The following is a 16,520-nucleotide window of genomic DNA, read 5'->3' as shown; positions in this document are numbered from 1 at the left end:
TACTACCTCAGGTGGTTCCTCAATCCCAACAATCCCTGCCTCTCGCGCCACTCCCACTTACTGTAACTGTCGTAAACATGTCGTAACGTATACTCCTCTTGTAGTCAGTTAACAATACTATGACATCTCCCTTTTTCCTTTTAACAATATCAACACATATCAATAACTTTGATATCTTCTCTTTAACAGTATCAACACATATCAATAACCATGACATCTCCATTTTTTTTTTTTTATATATCAACACCCTTCAAAAAAAATATTATTGAACTCTCCCCTCACAGGTCAAGTCTCTGGACAGGTTTAACAGGTCTACCAGACCTGGTTTGGATCAGTCCATCAGTGTTCCTTGTTGGACCAGGCGAGCCATGGTTTGGGCTCATCTGAATGTCAGGTGTGTCATTCCCGGGATTTGTGTCATCATTCGCTGGAGGCCCCGCTACGGGCACCGCTTGGAGATGTCGACGGTTACGCCTGTACAAAGCACCCTGCTCTGTCTCGATGAGATAAGACCTCTGTGTAACGCTCTCACCTGCCACTACTGCAGGTGTGGACCAGGTCTTTTGATTGTCCAGTCTGGTGAGAACATGGTCTCCTCGCTGCCGTGGTGTGAGCTCTCTCACGCCATGGCGTTTGTTATAGTAGAAGGCCTGTTTGCTCTTCTCCGCAGCATCTCGAGCTCTGACGTGATGTTTGTTCGGCCACCTTGGTTGCAGGTTCTTGGCCAGAGTGGGCAGTGTCATCCTGATTTTCCTGCCCATTAGGAGCTCTGCCGGACTGACACCCGTACTGCTGTGTGGAGAAGAACGGTAAACCATTAAAGCAAGTAGGGGGTCCTTTTGTCTCAGAATCCCCTTGGCCGTTTGGACTGCACGTTCAGCATAACCGTTTCCTTGTGGGTTGTGGGGACTAGAGGTTGTGTGCTTAAAGTCCATGTCACAGGCAAAGCCTCTGAAGACATCACTGCTGAACTGCGGTCCGTTGTCACTGACAACCTCCTCCGGTATTCCGTGCCGGGCAAATGTGGCTCTCAGCTTCAAGATCACATGTGCACTAGTCGTGGTAGGCATGTGGAGTATCTCCAGGTATCTAGAGTAGTAGTCAGCTATGACTAGGTAACTCTCTCTCTCATGTTCACATAAATCTATGCCAATTCTCTTCCACGGCCTGTCTGGGAGAGGTGTTGACAGGAGAGGCTCCCTGTTCTGTGCTCTCCTCTGCTCACGACAGTACATGCATTTCTCAACTTTGTGTGTGATCTGTGTGGCTATGCCAGGCCACCACACCGAAGTGTTGGCCCTGTCTCTGCACTTGTTAAGACCTTGATGGCCCTCATGTATGCGTTCTAGTATATCCAACCTCAATCTCCCTGGTATCACTATTCTACTCCCTCTGGTCACTACCCCATCGTGCATAGACAGTTCGTTCGTAACGGGAAAGTACTCCCTAACACAGGTGTTTATATGTGCTAGGTGTTCAGGCCACCCCTCTTGTATGTACCTGATCACTTCTTGGAGCTGCTCGTCTGCCGCCGTCTCCGCGCGGATGCTGTCTATCTTTTTCGGCGATGCTGGAATGTTGCTCATCACAGCTGCTACGTAACACTCCACGTCTGTGTCCCTACTGAGCCCCTTGTCTGCCTGTGGGCTCCTGGACAGTGTGTCTGCCACCACCAGCGTTTTCCCCGGTGCATACTCAGCCTCCGGGTTGAACCTCATCAACCGCATGAGGAGTCGCTGGCAGCGGAGTGGCACATTGTCGAGATCCCTGGAGTTCATCAGTGGGATGAGGGGTTTGTGATCCGTAATCAGTTTGAATGCTGGCAGGCCGTAGAGATACATCTGAAACCTCTCACACGCCCACACGCTCGCCAGGCACTCTTTCTCTATCTGAGCGTACCTGGTTTCAGCGTCGCTCAGTCGCCTTGAGCAGTATGCTACTGGTCTCCAGTCCTCGCCATGGAGCTGCAGCAGGACACCGCCTATCCCATAACTGCTTGCGTCTGCTGAGACCACTGTGCTCCTGTTAACATCATAGTACACCAGGGTAGGTGACGTTGTGAGGAGCTCTTTAACTCGCTCAAAGGCTGCTTGTTGCGCCGGACCCCACATCCACACTGAGTCTGCTTTTAACAGTGCATATAGTGGCTGGCCCACTGTGGCGAGGTCTGGAATATATTTCCCCAGGTAATTGATCATGCCGAGTGCTCTCTTTAGTTCCTGCACGTTTTCTGGTGGTTCCAGTTTGCTGACTGCAGACACTTTGGCTGGGTCGGGTCGTACACCATCTTTGTTGATCACCTGACCCAGGAAGTGCAGCTCCTCCTTTCTCAGCACACACTTTTCATCGTTCAGCTTCAGGCCTGCAGACTCTAGCCGATCCAGAACCTTCTGCAGCCGCTCATCATGTTCGCTGGTGTTGCCACCATGGATGATGATGTCGTCCATGTAGACGGCAACGCCGTCCAGCCCTTCCAGCGTCTCCACCATCTTCCTCTGAAATATCTCAGGTGCACTGCTTATCCCAAAGGGAAGACGTTTGAAACAGTACCTTCCGTACGGTGTGATGAAGGTGGTCAACCTCTGGCTGTCTTTGTCCAGTGGGATCTGCCAGAACCCTGACGCTGCGTCAAGTGATGAGAAGACTGTGGAGCCGCTGAGCTGAGCTACCATCCCCTCTGATGTCGGCAAGATGAATCTCTCCCTTTTGACAGCCTTATTAAGCTTCTTTAAGTCCACACAGATGCGTGCTCTTCCAGACTTTTTCGGGACTGGCACCATGGGTGCGCACCACTCTGTTGGGTCAGTCACGGCTTCAATGATGTCGTCGGCTTCCATCCTCTCCAACTCCTCTTTCACTGCACTCAGGAGCGGTATGGGGACCCGGCGTGCTGTGCATACTGCATAGGGCTGGGCATTGTCCTTTAGAGCTATCTTCACAGGCTGTGTTTTCAGTAGGCCAAACTCCTGTTCACTGGTGTTGACCTCGCCCACTCGCTTTACTAACCCCATAGCTACAGCTACTGGCCTGCTGAGTAGGTTATTCACACTCTGCCCCCTAATGACATAGAGCATGCATGTGTATGTTTTCCCCTTGTAGCTGGTCTGAGTCATAAACTGCCCTAAACAGTTCAATCCACCCCCTGGACCACTCAGCACCTTCTTTGGCCTCTGTAGGACCCGTTTTGGCTCCAGTGTTTTGTACACAGTTTCACTTATGATACAACAATCGGCTCCAGTATCTATTTTAAATTCTACAGGTGAGCTGCCAATCTCTAATGTGACTGTCCATTCATTATCATTTTGAGGTATGCTATTAACTGAGCCCAGATAATAATACTGTCCATCTTCTGATCCCTCACCCTCAGTCACTTCCCTCACCTGCTTGCTTTTGCACACTTTTCCCCAGTGTCCACTCTTCCCACAATTATTGCAGTTAGACCTCCTTGCTGGGCAGTCATCCTGCTGACTGTGTGGCATTTTGCCGCACCGCCAGCACTTCCTGTGGTCATTCTCACTCTCTCTCTCCTGGCGCCTCTCTCTCTGTGGGTGTCGCCACTTCTGTGTTGCACCTCTGTTATGCCGTTGTGCTACTTCTTGCACAGCGTAAGCTTGCTCCCCCTGCTGGTTAACTTGAGCTTTTACCTCCTCTGATTGACGCGTCTCTTGTACAGTCATCTCCAGAGTGAGGTTAGGGATCAGCTGTAGCCTCTGAGACAGACCCTTATCTAGAATCCCCACCACGATTCTGTCTCTTATGTTTTCCTCACGAGCCGTTCCGAAGTTGCAATGTTCCGACAGCTCATATAGTGAGCGGATGAATGTCTCTGCGCGCTCTCCCGCACGCTGCACTCTCTGGTTGAAACACGCCCGTTCATGTATAACGTTGCGTCTCGGGATGAAATATGCATCAAATTTCGCCAGTATAACATCATACTGCGAGTCATCTTCCTCTTCCCCGTAGGTAAAAGAGCTGAGAATGTTCTCTGCTTCCTTCCCGAGCGCATACACCAGCGTGCTTACTTGAACTGGACCTTCTTCTTTGTTCAACTTAGTAGCTGTCCTGTACCGTGTAAACCGTTTCTTCCAGTCTGACCATTCGGCGGGTTTCTCGAAACAAAAACTCTCTGGTGGTTGAAACTTTGCCATCCTCGACCACTTCTGACACCATGTAATATCTTAGATATTAACGGACAACGGAACAGTTGGTTGGTAAACAACAGAGGTGGGACCAAGTCATTGTTTTGCAAGTCTCAAGTCAGTCGCAAGTCTTGGTACTCAAGTCCCGAGTCAAGTCCCAAGTCGAGTCCCAAGTCAAGACTGAAAAGTCCCAAGTCGAGTCCCAAGTCCTAACCTTTAAGTTTCGAGTCCTAAACGAGTCATAATACGCGTTTCACCAAAAAGTTTCATTATCAACTTGTTGGCAAAACATAATCTAATTTCTATAAATGTAATGATATTCAGAATCAGTCTTACAACTAGATACAATTGGGCAAGAGCTGCGTGAAAACCAGTTCAGGAGTATATTGAGAAAAAAAATTATAAGGATCATCATATCCATTTTAAAGGTATAGGATAACAATAACCAACATATTGTCTTCCCACTTGGACCAATCATTTATTTAACGTCTGCCTGCCCTGTATATACAGTCTAGGCACATGATCCATAATAGCAGACCTCGGTTCAACTAACCTTAACCCTTTATCAATTTTGGGGTATAAAGAATCTGTACTGAAATGACAAGGCATCTCTGCATTTCATATATTAGGTAGTTTATTAGGTATTAGAATTAGGTAGGGCCTAATTAGTGTGCGAGTTCGCTCTCTCTCTTGGATAAAATAACAAACTCAGCAAGGCCAATGGCTTCTCTGTTACAGTGGGTGACAATATTGTCACAAGGAAAGATGAAATTACCTACCTGGGTTCCATCCTGTGACAAAATGGCAACCAATGTTCGCACTATAAGCCGCACCTGACTATAAGCCGCAGCAGCTAAATTGAATGATGTGTACATATATAAGCCGCACTGGACTATAAGCCGCATGTGTTTTAATGTTTAATTACCATATGTAAGGAGTGGACCGTGCGGTTTAATTTAACTCAACACGGGAAACCTCACCCGGCCCGGACACGGAAAGGATTGACAGATTGATTGCTCTTTCTCGATTCTGTGGGTGGTGGTGCATGGCCGTTCTTATATTGAGCTTGAAGTTCCCACCTCTACAGATAATGACTCCCACATCTACAGAGAATGACTCCCACCTCTACAGAGAATGACTCCCATTGGGACACAATACTGTCGGAAAAATAACAAGAATTAACTCATTTGTATTAGGTTTAGCAAATAAGGGAACAGATAAATAACATTTCAATGCAGTAAAAAAAGCAATATTTCGATTTTCGGGTTTTGTCCACATATAAGCCGCACCGTTATATAAGCCGCAGGGTAGAAAAATGGGGGAAAAAGCCGCGGCTTATAGTCCGAAAAGTACGGTAATCAAAAAAAGTCAACCAACGAACTCGATTCTTGTACCGGATCTCCTCACTGGTAAACAAGAATACCTTGAAGACTAACAGGAGCACTTATTCAAGGGTACTACGAGTCTACGACTATGCTTGTACCTCATGGTACCAAAGCACCTCAAAGGCACTAAAAACAAGATTACAAACATCACAAAACAAACTGGTCAGACTATTGCTTGACCTTACCCCTGCCCATTTTGATAACCTAGGATGGCTTAGAGTAGACAACAGAGTACATCAACCTGCAATGGGCCTGGTCTACAAGATACACTACCACCTACATGTCGAAATACTTCCCAAAGGTCAGTGAATTCCAGGACCACAACACCAGAGGGAGTTCCACAAATCATGTTCAACCCAGATTAGTCTCAAACAAGGGACTAAACACGTTTCGCAATTATGCCACAACAATGTGGAACGCCCTACCCACAGCCGTAAAATAATGTAAATCCCTACCCTCAAAACCGCTCTCAAATAGCACCTACGGGTGGCTGCAATTAAAAACTGGCCCCTGTAAATGTCCAACCCCCCCCCCCCCCCAACCCCCTTCAATGTAGTTTCTTACCCTTCGAATGTAGTATATATTTCTGTTTCTTATGATCTATGTCTCTTATACAGTACTGTATAGTATATACTTGTATGTCATAAATGTCTTGATAAAACAGAACTGTATAGCTGTATGTCATAAGTGTCATGATGAATTGAAAATGGGGGACCCTGATGTAAACAAGATGAAAGTCTTTCTCTGGCCTGCATCCCCTTAACAATTGTGTGTATTGAGCTGTACTGTATTGTACCCATTCTGCAATCTTTGATACAATTTTCAGCAGCATTAATGTTAGGCTTTCATCAAGCAAGACATTGCTGATTGTTTATAAACCAAGTTACATACCGTTATTTATGCAGCTTCAAATGTAGTTGGAAGTTGTTGCGTCTCCATCTGTGATTTTCTGCAATTCGTTTTTTGTTGACCACCACATAGTTTTTATAAGCAAACGAAGCAATATTTGGTATAATTTCCCACTGGATCCGTTGTTCTTAACATTCGTAACTTACTTCTTCTCTGGCGCAAATTGATTGGATGCTGTCGGATTGTTTCAAACAAAGTGGGCAGAAGATATGATCTTTGAGCCAAGACACAAATTACATTTAACTAAAACGATCTTTTCTTTGTGCTCGACAAAAGAGAAATTGTGACAATATCCATCTGTAAAGTGTGGGTTGCCATGACGGTCAAATAGTAAACAACACCCCACAGCACAGCGTGTCTCCCCGAGTAGGGTCCAGCTGCAGCGCCGGAGACTCCTCTCAAGGGGCAAGCCTGTGGCAGCCACGAACCTACTACTTTCTATATAGCAGCTGGGAGGTGCGCTGTTTTAAGTGAGCGACGAGCGTGTGTTATTGGATTGATTGATTGATTGATTGATTGAACAACCGAGCTGCTTCTATAGAAAGAAGGTTCGTGGCTGCCACAGGATTGCCCAGTGAGAGGATTCTCCGGCGCTGCAGCTGGACCCTATTGGTCTCAGACCGGAGAGGAGAACTGCGCTCCAGCTCGCTACCAATCTACATAAAAATAACGCAGTAACTAACGAACCATTCAGTATTTAATATAACTTATCTTTGGGCATGGGGGAAGCCAAGGTATCAAGTCTTCTCAAGTCAAAAGGCTCAAGTCCAAGTGAAGTCACAAGTCATTGGTATTAAAGTCAAAGTCGAAGTCAAAGTCTTTTTTGATTTGGTCAAGTCAAGTCCAAAGTCATCAAATTCGTGACTCGAGTCTGACTCGAGTCCAAGTCATGTGACTCGAGTCCACACCTCTGGTAAACAAGACGCTTTATTACTACCTCAGGTGGTTCCTCAATCCCAACAATCCCTGCCTCTCGCGCCACTCCCACTTACTGTAACTGTCGTAAACATGTCGTAACGTATACTCCTCTTGTAGTCAGTTAACAATACTATGACACATAGGACCCAGTGCCTTTAAGTAGTAGCTCAACATTGTATTGCAAAATCCTTGCCACAGTGCCAAAACCCCACTCTGTAGCTGATGGCGATGGAGTGGAAATAGTCTCCAGTTTGACAGGTACCTGCAACATAAAAAGAAAATAGCCATTAGAGAAGAGAACTGGGTATGGAAAATGACATGAAAATAGACACAGACTATAAATAGCTAATGCATATCACTCCTAGTTACGCAGTCCTCATATCCCTCCTAGTTACACACAGTCCTCATATCCCACATACACACAGTTGCGAGAGTGAGAGCAGCACATCACCAGAGTTATCAAGTGTATACAGTATGAAACATTAGTATTAGCTATCACGTTAGCTACCGGTGTGCGGCTAGCTAACGTTAGCTCTTGGTGAGTTATAGTTATTTTGCACTTACCTATAAACGCCCCTCCACGAAATCCACTTGAGTACAGCTCTGTAACAAAGTCCAATATGCCCTCGTTCATTAGATCCAAAGCATCAATTGCTTTTCCTCGACTCTAACGCTAGTTTAGCAGCTAATGGCTAATGGCTAAACAGCTGATTTTGTAAACATGAGGCAGAGTAGGGGCGGGTCTTCGGTGCGCTGGATGGATATAATTCCAACTTGACTTTGCGCCTCCTGGCGGCACAAAACAGAAGCCGCACCCACCCTAATAAAACCATTTGACGAGGGCCGTTAACGGGCGGTAGAGGCCGTTGGAATGGCGGTAGGAGGGACCTCAATTTGCAATGCAGTAACTGTAGTACGACGGTTGAAGTTCAGTCCGAGTTCACTCGTTTGAAAGTTAACGTCAATAGTTATTTAATTTATGTGGGATCCATCCTGTAACATTCAGATTGTAGTCAATGATATAAAAGTACGTGCCCGTTTATCATTTCACCTGTTATATATCTCAAATTTGGCTGTGTTCGGTGATTGACTGAGCTATATATTACCACCATTACCAACCGTCGTTGTTTTCTTTCATCTAACGTTACAGTATAAGCTTGCATAGTGGGTAGCATAGTGGCTAAATGTGCTAAATATTGTACTCATTTATATAGTGATATAATTTGTGTTATATATAGGCCTATGCTTATGTATGACAGTTCTTGTTTATGCTTCAGCCCTTAATTGTTTTACCCATGATCAAATAATTAATAGCAACTATTCCAGCTAAATGTGATGAAAACTGGATATTGTGAAGAATAAACCTCATGGACAAGAATTCCACAATTTCACCTTCCTACAGATAGTTTAGCGGATGGTTTGAGAAACTGGGCATTACATTTAGGCATTTCATTGATAGCTTTCTCTGCTCTTTTGTCTATCCTGAAAGTTAGGGTTAGCTCTGAACCCTGGCGGTCTGTGACAAGTGCTGGATCTCAACAACGAGATGAAAGCCCAAGACGGTCAAGATCTACCGGTACTTCAATGGTCATGCTTGTAAGTGATGTATAAAATGTTTTATTGTGTGTGTGTGACTGTGTATATATATACTTTTTAATCTGGGACATACTTTCATTTCAACAGCTGGAAAGAGTCATCCTGTAAATGCCTTCATATACCGAATGTTGAATGTCCTTACTTTTAGCTCTTCTGCAAAGACTTCTTACAAATCAAGAAGTGATGATGGATGCTACAGTATATTGTATGTAGAGGACGGTGCATGTGGACTAAATTACAGGTCCTAGATATGCAAAATAATATTGAGAATCACTGGCCTAGACAATATCTACTAACGTATTCTCGCTCTCTCTCTCTCAATCAATCAATCAATCAATCAATCAATCAAATGTATTTATATAGCACGTTTAAACATGACGCTTGTCAACCAAAGTGCTTCACATAGCTAAGCTAAAAACAAAGAAAAGTATTAAAATAAACAGAAAAATTTAATAAAATCAACGGATAGACAAAGTAAAAAACAGAACAACATGTCAACGAGTACGGCAAGAGTCAAAGTGAGTCAGGGAAGGCCAGGCGATATAGGTGGGTTTTGAGTTTTGATTTAAAAGACTCGATGGAGGGGGCAGATTTAATGGACATGGGGATGCTGTTCCAGAGGTCAGGGGCTGCGACAGCAAAAGCACGTCCCCCCCTAGACTTGATGTTAGACCTATGGGTGGTTAGGAGACCCTTATCAGCCGATCTGAGGGCCCTGGCGTTGGTATAGGGGGTTTCTAGGTTCATGGCCACTAATGACTTGATGCTAGAGCTTCAGAAGGACAGTATGCTGGATGAGGAAGGTCTTGGGCATGCTGCGATGGCTCCTAGAGGACAAGAACGGAGAGTTGCAGGACCTGGCTGTCAAATGGTTTGTAATGCTACAGTATAACGTATGTAGATGTGCATGTGGACTAAATTAGAGGTCCTAGATATGCAAAATAATATTGAGAATCACTGGCCTAGACTATATCTACTAACGTATTCTCGCTCTCTCTCTCTAGGTTCATGGCCACTAATGACTTGATGCTAGAGCTTCAGAAGGACAGTATGCTGGATGAGGAAGGTCTTGGCCATGCTGCGATGGCTCTAGAGCAGGGGTTCTCAACCTTTCTGCTGCCAAGGCACCCCTGTGTTCAATAACATATTCCAGGGCACCCCTACATACAATAAAGACTTTTCCGGTCCTGTCTTTTTTGCTACAATGATGATACAATGACTCTTTATTTGCCGTGCTGTCGTTGAGATGTTTTGTTGTTTGTTTGTCTTTGTTGCTTGTTGGTGAATCTGCAAATATGAATTGCCCCACGCGGGATCAATAAAGTTGTCTGAATCTGATGACAAAAGTGCTTGCTTTCAAAATAATGTTTATTTAAGAAAAAACTGAAAATCATGTATTTTTTTTTAAATACAGAAAAGGATCACTAAAGTGCTATCTGTTGCAGCTGCACTGTTCTCCATAAAAATAGCATATTTGGATAAGTTTGACAATTTCTCAAAAACAAAAAATCATGTATTTTTTTTAAATACAGAAAAGGATCACCAAGTTACCATTTCTCAAAAAATATAAATAAATACAGAAAATAAGCACTCGTTCACTCAGTGGACATTTCTAGCTCAATGCGAGGTCCGCTGCTGCTGGCTAATAATACGATCAATACGTGGGGAGATCTTTGACAAGGCAACACGCATGTCATCATCAAGGCTCAACGTGGCCCTATATTTTGTTTTCAGAGCTGTCATGGATGAAAAGCCAGCTTCACACAGATATGTGGGGCTGAATGGTATCAACACCTTAACTGCAGCATCATGAGATACTTGGTACTCAGCACCATGAATGAATGAATGAAAACTTTATTTAACAGATTGCAGAATGGGTACAATACAGTACGGCTCAATACATACAATTGTTAAGGGGATGCAGACCTGAGAAAGACGTTTGTCTTGTTTCCATCAGGGTCCCCCATTTTCAATTCATATAGACATTTATGACATACATAACATACATGACATTTATGGCATAGGGACATATAGGTATTTAGTACTGATACATTTGTGACATAGGCGGTATTCAAATATACAGTACTGTTACCCCTAGATCCTGACAGAGTATATACATATGATGGGGAGGGGACTGTACATTAGGAGGGGGGGGGTGGGTGGGAGGGGAATATACATACGGCGGGGAGGGAATATATACATGCGGTGGGGAGGAGACTGTCTATTAGGAGGTGGTGGGGGTTTTGGGCATTTACGGTGGCCAGTTTCGAATTGCAGCCTCCCGTAGGTGCTCTTTAAGGGCGGTTTTGAATGTGGGCAGGGATTCACATTCCTTTACAGCTTTGGGTAGGGCGTTCCACATTGTTGTGGCATAATTGCGAAACGTGTTTAGTCCCTTGTTTGAGCCGAATCTGGGTTTAACATGATTTGTTGAGCTTCCTCTGGTGTAGTGGTTGTGGTATTCACTGACCTTTGGGAAGTATTTTGACATGTACATGGGCACCCCGGTCGTATAGTGTATCTTGTAGACCAGGCCCATTGCAAGTTGCTGTACTCTGTCGTCTACTCTAAGCCATCCTAGGTTGGCAAAGTGGGCAGGGGTGAGGTGGGTTCTGGGGTTCAGGTCAAGTAGTAGTCTGACCAGTTTGTTTTGTGATGTTTGTAATTTTGTTTTAAGCGCCTTTGAGGTGCTTTGGTACCATGAGGTGCACGCATAGTCATAGTACCCTTGAATGAGTGCTCCTGCCAGAGTCCTCAGGGTATTCTTGTTTACCAGAGAGGAGATCCGGTACAAGAATCTAGTTCGTTGGTTGACTTTTTTTATTACATTGGATGCCATTTTGTCACAGGAAAGATTTGCCTCTAGGATGGAACCCAGGTAGGTAATTTCGTCTTTCCTTGTGACAATATTGTCACCCACTGTAACTGAGAAGCCGTCGGTCTTGCTGAGTTTGTTATTTGAACCGAAGAGAATGGACTCTGTTTTGCCCATGTGTAATGATAGTTTGTTATCAGCAAGCCATATGCAGATTTTGCCTAGTTCCGTGCTCAGGGTTTTTTCAACCTGCAATTTGTTCTTATCAGAGACCAGCAGGGCTGAGTCGTCCGCAAACAGGAACAAGTTGCAGTCACAGGCTGACGACATGTCATTTGCATAAATTAGGAAGAGTAGCGGTCCTAGTATGCTTCCTTGTGGAACACCACAGCTCACTGTGAGGGGGGGGGATAGAGTACCGTTTACCTCTACCATCTGTTCTCTCCCCTCCAGGTAGGATTGCATCCAGCTCACTGATAGGCTATCAAAACCAATTGCTTTTAGCTTGTCCATTAGAATGGAGTGATTGACAGTGTCGAAGGCCTTTTGTAGGTCCAGCATGACCATGCCGCAGTATTTGCCAGCGTCCACCTCTTGTTTGATGTGGTCGTTCAAATAGAGGAGGCATGTGTCAGTGGAGTGGGACGTTCTGAAGCCAGATTGGAATTCGTAGATTAGGTTTTTTTCCGCCAGGTACTTTTCGACCTGTTCGTAGACTATTTTCTCCATGACTTTCGAGATGGAGGTAAGAATAGAAACAGGGCGGTAGTTGCCTGGGTCTAATTTGCTGCCCTTTTTGTGTAGAGGGGTCACTCTCGCAATTTTGAAGTCCTTGGGGACGTGCCCCTGTTTTATAGAGAGGTTTATTATGTGTGTGATGACTGGGGTGATGGCGGCTGCTGCGTCTCTGAGGAATTTGGAGGGGATGTTGTCATGGCCAGTGGCCTTGTTAGGTTGGAGGGCGCTCAATTTTTTGAGTACCTCATCGGTTGTTACCATTTCAAGTTTGAAGTCGTCTTTGTGGACCCCTAGGTTTTTGTAGTATGCTACTATGTGTTCTACCCCATAATGCCCTGAGTGGGAGGGTAGTTTGTTTACCAGTGTTGTGGCTATGTTTGTGAAGAAGATGTTTAAGTAATTGGCTACATCCAGCTTGTCTGTGATGAGCGTGTTGTCCGTCTTTATGTTTATGTTTGAGAATCTGGTTTTAAGTTTTTTACTGCAGCCTAGTTGATTATTGAGTAATTTCCAAAGTTCGCGGGGTTTGTTTTTGTTTTCCTCAGTTTTGTCGTTGATGAAATTTCTTTTTGCGGTTCTGATCATGGTGTTTACGTCATTTCTTAGTCTGTTTCTTTGGATTTTTAGTTCAACCACGTGGGCTTGGAGTTCACTGTTTGAGCTTTTGGAAAGCTTTGTCTGACTTTTATGAAGTTCAGAGCATTTTTTGTCTCTGGTTTTCATAGCGGCCAGTATTTCAGTGTGCATCCATGCCTCAGCGCGATTTTTAACCCTGGTGGTTCTTATCGGTGCCATGTTGTTGAGTATTGCTGTGAATTTGGTTTTGAATCCAAGCCATGTTTCTTCAACCTGTGTACCACTGAGCTCATCTGACCAGTCCAAGCTCCCCAGTTCTAGGTTAAAGGCCTCTCTATGAAACTAGCTCTCCAGGTGGTATCAGATGAGATTTCAATGAGTTCTTCCAAGAGTTTGGATGGAGATGTGTCAGGAAGCTTTGTCTCAATGTTGTCTGTAAAGTTTTTTTTTATCCAGAGTAACTTGGTGATCCTTTTCTGTGGTTTATTAAATAATGATTTTCAGATTTTTAGAAATGGTCAAACTTATCCAAATATGGTATTTTCATGGAAAACAGTGCAGCTGCAACAGATAGCACTTTAGGGATAATTTTCTGTAATCCAAAAATAATTTGGATTCACTATAAAGTGCCTGTTCACTATAAAATGCCACGTTTTGATATATTGAGCTTTAAACTTTAAGTAAATCTTTTGGTACACGCAACCTAAAACACCTTCCTCTCCCAAACCGTTCCTGCAATTGTTTTATGTTGCATGATGATCATGGATACATTTATTATGTATTGTATTTTTTATGTTTAAATATCAACATCATCTGTCTGTCCACCCTCAGTACATTTACTATCAATATAATATAGTAGTCTGACTTCATCATATCTTTTCAAACGCACACACATAGAGGGAGAATGCCCCCCCCCCCCCCCCCCCTCCTTCCCAGTCCTCCTTCCAACTAAGTCCCCACCCTGCTGTTCTCTGTCGCTCTGAACAGGGCTTTTAGCTTGTTGTTAGCTTATGCTAACGGGACATTAATTCCGGTCTTAAACACGACGTGGTCATAAAGGAATGGCAAGGATTGCAAAGCATGTTATATGCATTTGACCCGTTGCGGAATAAAACAGCAGGGATTTGTTTTGGGTCGCAAAAACACTATCCTTGCTGTATTTCAATGTCCGCGTTCCAGATCCAGACGCTACTACTGCTGAGCTGAGAGACGCTACTGCTCACTGCTCAGCCTGCTGTGTGGAGATGCATCCTTATTGGCTGTGTGCTGTAGAGCGGATATGAGTCACGACACCACAGATTTTCAAAATAAGAGTATCATAATGACCTGAATGTTGCTAGCTTTCGGAGCCTAGTTATTATAGCTGGAGCTGCGCGTGGGCAGAAATGAGACCCACTATAGGATTTTCAAAATAAGACTGTTGTCATTCTATATTTTTAAAGAACATTGCCAGGCATCTCGCGGCACCCCTGGCAGCTCTCTGCGGCACCCCTGTGTGCCGCGGAACCCCTGTTGAGAACCGCTGCTCTAGAGGACAAGAACGGAGAGGTGCAGGACCTGGCTGTCAAATGGTTTGTAATGCTACAGTATATTGTATGTAGATGTGCATGTGGACAAAATTAGAGGTCCTAGATATGCAAAATAATATTGAGAATCACTGGCCTAGACTATCTACTAACGTATTACCCATCACACTCACCATTAATGACTCCACCATCACCCCCTCCCCCCTAGTCCGCAACCTCGGTGTCATCCTCGACCCCACCCTCTCATTTGACCACCATGTCCACTCCATTGTCAAAACTTCATATTTTCACCTCCGCAACATTGCCAAAATCCGTCACTGCCTCTCCCCCCCTGCTGCTGAATCCCTCATACACGCCTTCATCTCCTCCGGCCTGGACTACTGTAACTCCCTCCTCACTGGCATCACCTCCCGCTCCCTCCATAAACTGCAGATGGTCCAAAACTCAGCCGCCCGCCTCCTCAATAACACCCGGTCCCGCGAACACATCACTCCTGTCCTCCACTCCCTCCACTGGCTCCCGATCAAGGAATGCATTAACTTCAAAACACTACTGCTCACCTTCAAAGCCCTCCATAGCCTGCCCCCCCCCCCTACCTGACTGACCTCCTTCTCCCTATACCGCCCCACCCGTTCCCTCCGATCCTCTTCCACTCTTTCCCTCACTGTCCCGTCATCCAAACTCAAAAGTTTTGGTGACCGGGCATTCTCACAAGCTGCACCCCGACTCTGGAACTCCCTCCCTCAGACCATCAGAGACTCTCCCTCACTCTCCACCTTCAAATCCAGACTCAAAACCTACCTGTTCTCCCAAGCATTCAACCTTCCTTACCCATAACCACCCTCCTCCAACTCGCCACCATTTCCCCCTGCCCCACGTTCTCTCCTCTCCTGCCCCCCCCCCCCCCACCCCCCTTGGTTTTCCCTTACTCTCCTCCTGACCGTCTCCCCTACTAACTCCCGTATTTGTTATCCGTTACTCGTGGTTTTATGTTCCTGTGTATTTCTTATTGTCCTCCGTTTCCCAGTGGTTCTATGTTTCTTTGTTTTCTTTGTTTCTTTTTTGCCTATTGTCAGCGACTTTGGGTCTTTGAAAAGCACTATACAAAATAAATGAATTATTATTATTATTATTATTATTATTATTATTATTATTATTATTATTATTATTATTATTATTATTATTATTATTATTATTATTATTATTATTATTATTATTATTATTATTATTATTATTATTATTATTATTATTATTATTATTATTATTATTATTATTATTATTATTATTATTATTATTATTATTATTATTATTATTATTATTATTATTATTATTATAGTATAGCTACATTTTTCAATATTCAGATTATGTGATCACAGTACAACTATGTGAGCCTACCGGGCCCATATTTCTTGACATGCAAATCAGCAAGCACAACCAATATTTGTGTGTGAGAGAGTGCGAGTAACTCAAACATGCAGTCTGCAGGCATAATGTCTGCAGCACAACCCCCCCCCATTAAAGAAAATTTCTGTTCCATTCTTATTTAAAACATTTCTTTTAGGGTCCGTGAGACGCAATGGGAGAAGTTAAACTGCATCTGATGCAGACATAGACAAATGCATCAAAAGGTGGCTGCAGCTTGCATCAGACAGAGATGGAAGAAGGAGAGAGCGGGCCTTGAGACAAGATCATTCTTAGTAAGTTGTAGTCTGTCACATATACTTACTGAATGTTGAAGTCATTAAAACTACAGGACATCTACTTTGTGCATGACACAAATAATCTTTCCAATAATTGTAGCTGGCTCTCCAAATACCACCATATGACCGACGTTAAAATACAGTCTATTCAGCAATGCACAGTTCACGCAGGAGGCAAATGTATTCCTAATACCATTATTTTGTTACAAAGACTTAAT

The sequence above is a fragment of the Notolepis coatsorum genome, assembly GCF_963971535.1.
Source record: "Notolepis coatsorum genome assembly, chromosome: 6".
In the NCBI taxonomy this organism is placed as follows: domain Eukaryota; kingdom Metazoa; phylum Chordata; class Actinopteri; order Aulopiformes; family Paralepididae; genus Notolepis; species Notolepis coatsorum.
Note: the sequence above shows the minus strand (reverse complement) of the source record.